This window comes from Octodon degus, unplaced genomic scaffold, assembly GCF_000260255.1.
Source record: "Octodon degus isolate 3935 unplaced genomic scaffold, OctDeg1.0 scaffold00127, whole genome shotgun sequence".
In the NCBI taxonomy this organism is placed as follows: domain Eukaryota; kingdom Metazoa; phylum Chordata; class Mammalia; order Rodentia; family Octodontidae; genus Octodon; species Octodon degus.
Window position 1 is genome coordinate 7640618 of NW_004524703.1, and position 4971 is coordinate 7645588.

The 4971-nt window shown below is 38.3% G+C and overlaps 1 pseudogene; it reads left to right on the top strand.

The window, feature by feature from the left end:
• Positions 1–548: 548 nt before the first annotated feature.
• LOC101563975 lies at positions 549–1346 on the top strand (annotated as a pseudogene).
• Positions 1347–4971: the final 3625 nt, after the last annotated feature.

Below are 4971 nucleotides of genomic sequence, written 5' to 3' on the forward strand. Positions count from 1 at the left end.
ACTTATGTTGTTCAGCCATATTCCTGGCCCCTTTTGTGATTTTCTTATCAGAGAAACTACTGGATATTTAAGCTTTTGTATCTGAAAAATATTCACTGCATTTTTGTCTTATGTCACATACATATATTTTCTGGCTCTGTCCACTAAATAGGTTTACAGGCATTGACACACTGCAGTAACATTGAGCTCAATAAGTACCTACTTCATGGGTCGTAATATATACCTTATAGTCAAAGAATCCAGACTCTTTGGAGAAATTTTTGATTACTTCACAAAGGCATGAACTCTAAGGTAAGCCTGGAATACCTTGTTTTGTCAAAAGTGCATTTAAAAATCACAAGCATTTTACAATGACACTGAGACTACTTGAGAAGCTCTTATGGGCCAATTTGGGCCAATCAGAGCCTTAAAATAGATTACAAGAGGGATGGGATATAGATTATAAGACTGATGGTACAGTGAATAAAAAGTTGAATCAATAGCTCTATATAAATATAATTAAATAGGGGGTCCTGCCGTGGTCTTCTAGACCCGTGCCAGAGGAAAAGATGCTAGAACCACAAAAGAATGGCTTGATTGATTTACCAAATTTTGAACATATAGAAGACAAAACTTTTCCTCCATTTCTGCCTCCAGCCTCTCCACAGCAAGATGGTGTAGGAGCTGATCCTAATGAAGAATCAGAGAACAGAGAACCTGTTCCTGTCCCTCCAAAGAGAACATCTCCAAGCTGGATGCTCAGAGATTAATTTCAGAGAGGGGCCTTCCAGCCTTAAAGCATGTGTTTGACAAGACAAAATTCAAAGCTAAAGGTCATGAGGTTGAGGACTTGAAGACACTCGTCAGACACATGGAGGACTGGGCACATAGACCGTTCCCTACATTGCAATTTGAGGACTTTATTGACTGAGTTGAGTACGTGGGAAATAAAGGGAAATTCAGACTTGTTTAAAACGAATTTGACTTGATCTCCCTATTTTACATGATGATTTTGCTAGCAATAGTGATGAGGTAGGGGAGAAGAATGGCCTTGATGTAACAGCTGCTGAATTAAATTCTCTCCTGACAAACTCAGCAGAGGGTGAGCAGCTCACTCCTGAGTCATGGAGGAGCCTCATGGAAGAGCAGCAACAGAGAATGGAGAGGAAGACACAGCTGGCCCCGGGGAGGAGGCAGGCGAAGCTGCTGGGCAGCAGCCAGGGCCCAGAGGACGGTGTGTTTGTGGATGCAGCCAGCACACAGGTGGTTGAGGAGGTGCAGGCTGGAGAGGAGCAGTGAACCAAGATGGGGTCCATAGCACATGTGGCCAGAGTCCTGTTGGTGCTACAAGTGGAGAGGAAGGGAAGTGAGAGCAACTACCACTGGACCTGTCTTTTCAACATACAACTCCAAGCTGGACATGGTGGTGCACATCTGTAACCCCAGTACTGGGGAGGCTGTAGCAGGAAGATCACTGTGAGTTTGAGGCCAGCCTGGGCTACATAGTGTGTTCAAGACCAGCATGAACTTCATAGCAAGACCCTGTCTCAAAACACCGAAATAACAATAAAATACACAACTCCATGCTGCATGGTTACTGAGGATAGCGAGGCCTCCACTAAGAGAGAGCATCAACTCAACACTCTGCACGCTTGCCATTTGCATTTTGTTTACTTTGTAGGAAAATTCTTAAGTAGTAAAATACATGCAAAATCCTAATTGAAGCCTAGTATTTATTTATGTTTGTCCATCATTGACTTAGTTCAGCCTATTTGTTACCTGGAATACTATTTGTATACAGCTGTGACCTCATAAATGATTAATAGTGCATCAGCTGCTCTGCTGCCGCTGCCGGTGGACAGTAAAGGCCTGTGCTTACGAAGTGCGGTCATGCTGAAGATGTAAATATGCTCTGACCATTAGTGTCTCTTTTTAAAATGAAGTAAAAATGGTTTTTTAAAATAAATAAGTAATTATAACTAAATAAATGAATGGATAACAGTGTCAAAGATAAAGCTATTCCTTAGAGTAGGATGCTAGTAATATACAAAAATTATTATATATAAAACCACCGAGAGCATACCATTCTTGTGCTAACTGATTCAGAAGAGAGGTGTTCATGCAGGTCAAGTCTGGAGTGGGGAGGCTTAAGGAGAAATATGGCATTATATAGTCTTGGGCTGTGGCCTATAAAACTGAATATAATATATTCAATATGCAACGTATCAGTTTAAAAGGAAGAGAACAACATGAGTGGAAAAGCTGTTTTAAAGCAAACACAAGCAGGTGTGAAGAGTTAACTTCACCTAGCCCAGGGGTTATCTCTCCTGAGAGCCTCTGGTTTACAGCATGGATAAAAGCTCTTGAGGTCTGTAGCTCCCTTCCAAGAAGATGTGGCCGAGTGTGGTCATGAGGAAGCCTCACTTCAGATTCAGAGTTATCTGAAAATACTTCAGGTTCCTTTACTTTAACCGTGTGAGGATCAGGAAAGAACATAGGTTCAAAGTTTCTTCTAATACTGACAAAAGTGAAGAGATAAGACCACAAAATGCAACACGGAATCCTGCATAAAATCCCAGAACTGGGGCTGTAGGGGCTGGATAGGAAGGAGAGGAAGAAAGAAAAAAGACTCAGTGAACAGGGAATAAAATTTGAATGGTATTTATGGATTAGAAAATGATATGGTATCAATGACATCCTGACCTGAGGTCTATACCCTGAGGGTGACAGTCATTAAGATGTAACTTCCTCCTAATTTACAGGCAATTTAGTAATAATGGAGGCAAAAACCACAGTTTTGGGAGAAAGAAAAGAGAGTTAATGGGTTAACTTATCTATTAATTTATTTCTAAGAAATATTTGTGGAATTGGTTTAAAATATAGTGGTGTTGACTAATATCTATAGATGTAATTATAATTTGAGAATCTAATTCAGAATCATTACTGCGTTTCAACACTTTGAATATTTTTGTTTGAATTTGCACTATTCTTTGGAATAGCTTTCTTTATTTCTGACTTGACTTTTAAATTGCACCCAAAGTCTTCTTGACAGTGTAGCTATAATTTTCTGAGCTGTGATCCATGGGTTTCTGGCCTTTCCCTGCCATGCATGCCCAGAGGAAAAGAGGCTATTTCTGTTGACTGGAAAGTATATTCCTGTCTTTGGCTATTGCTACAGAAGAATTGAAACTGAATTAACAGAGTGATGATTGATTGTTGGAGCTGGAAGGAAACTTGCTAGATGTTTCAATACTTCCCTTCATTATATATATTTAAAACAGGCCTTGAGAGGTCAAGAAATTATCTTGGTGTCACTTGTATAATCAGTGCCAGGGTCATGATGAGAATGCTGGCCATTGACTCCTAGTCCAGTGGTCTTCAGGGTCTGGAGCACAGGAGTTCTACGTTTCGGTTCACTGTCCCATGGAAGCATAATAAAAAGCCCACAGGAGGCATATAACTTTATATTGTGGACTGGTGTATCTCAAGTACATGGGATAGCTTCTGATGCATGAGGTATGCATTAGAAATGCTTATTAAGTGAATGCATTCCACATGTCCATGTCAAAATCAGTTATTGGCAAAGGAAACAGAATCACCTTGAGTGGAAAATGTCTTTCAATGTGTGTTTTGAAATACACAGAAATACATATTATTATATTTATTTTGGGTTGATTTTTACATATGAAGGTAAGGACTGAAATGTATTATTTTCCATATAGAAATAAAATGTTCCCAATGTTACATATTTAAAAGGATATTCTATAAGTACATATAATTTATGGAAATGTGTTTGAAGAGAAAATGGAAAAATAAAAAGTTGATTTGTTAAAAAAAAATAAAAAAAATAAATCCTGAGGGGATTTGACTGAACTTCTCAGATACAAAAGCTATATTTCTTATTATATAAGTCTTGCTCTTTCTTGGTCTTGACCATCCAGCAGAAAAGTATGAAAATGAAGTATAAAAAGTAAAGCCATATTAATATGATAAGCTATAAAATGCTCAAGTCAACAACTTTGGACATTGCCAGTCTTATGGAAAACCCATTACTATTATGGATTATTGGATTATATTGAGATATTTTGTTGAATTCATGCACCTACAATATTTAAATGACAATAGAATACCCTTCTCTGACAAAACTAACCAAAAAAGGGGGATACAAATGAACGACCCTTTTGTATCTGTATACTCAAAATAGTTAGGATAGATATACAGCTCCATTCTCTCAATTCAATGACTAGAGAGGTTTGTTCTAATAGTGTTGGAGACATGATATCAGGTCTGCATCTTGTACAATGAATAACCACTAAGACAATATGCAATGTATTAATTATTGAAAATGTACTAATAATCGGTTGTGAAACTGTCTCATTGCTATTTGTTTCTCAATAAAAATATTAAAAAAAAAGGATATTCTTTCTCTATTGTGTATTCTCTTGTGCCCTTTGTGGAAAATTAGCTGACACATACAGATTTTGATTTATTTCTAGGTCATAGATCTCTATTCTGTCTCACAGGTCTATGTGTTTGGGGTTTTTGTGTTTAGGACAGGGTGGACAGGGTGGACAGGGTCTCACTGCATAGATTGGACTCATAGTGATCCTCCTGTTTACAGCCTCCCAAGTGCTGGGATTACTGGTGTGTGCCACCACGTCCAGTCTCATTTGCCATCTCGGCGCACCCTGGGGGAAGGGCCAGCACAGCAGGCCAGGGGATTGAATCCCCAGCCACTGCATCTGCCTAAGCAGGAGCTATGTGTTTGTTTTATGAGGCCACCATCCTCTTTTGGTGAATGTAGCTTGATAATATTATCTTAAATCAGGAAATGTATTGCCTCTAACCTTTTGATAGTTCAGGATAGCATTGAATAATCAGAACCTTTTTATTCAGTATGAATTTTAAGATTGTTTTCCTTTTTCTTTGAAGAGTGACTTTAGAATTTTGGTAGAGAGTGTATTATGTATTTATTTATTTATTTATTTATTT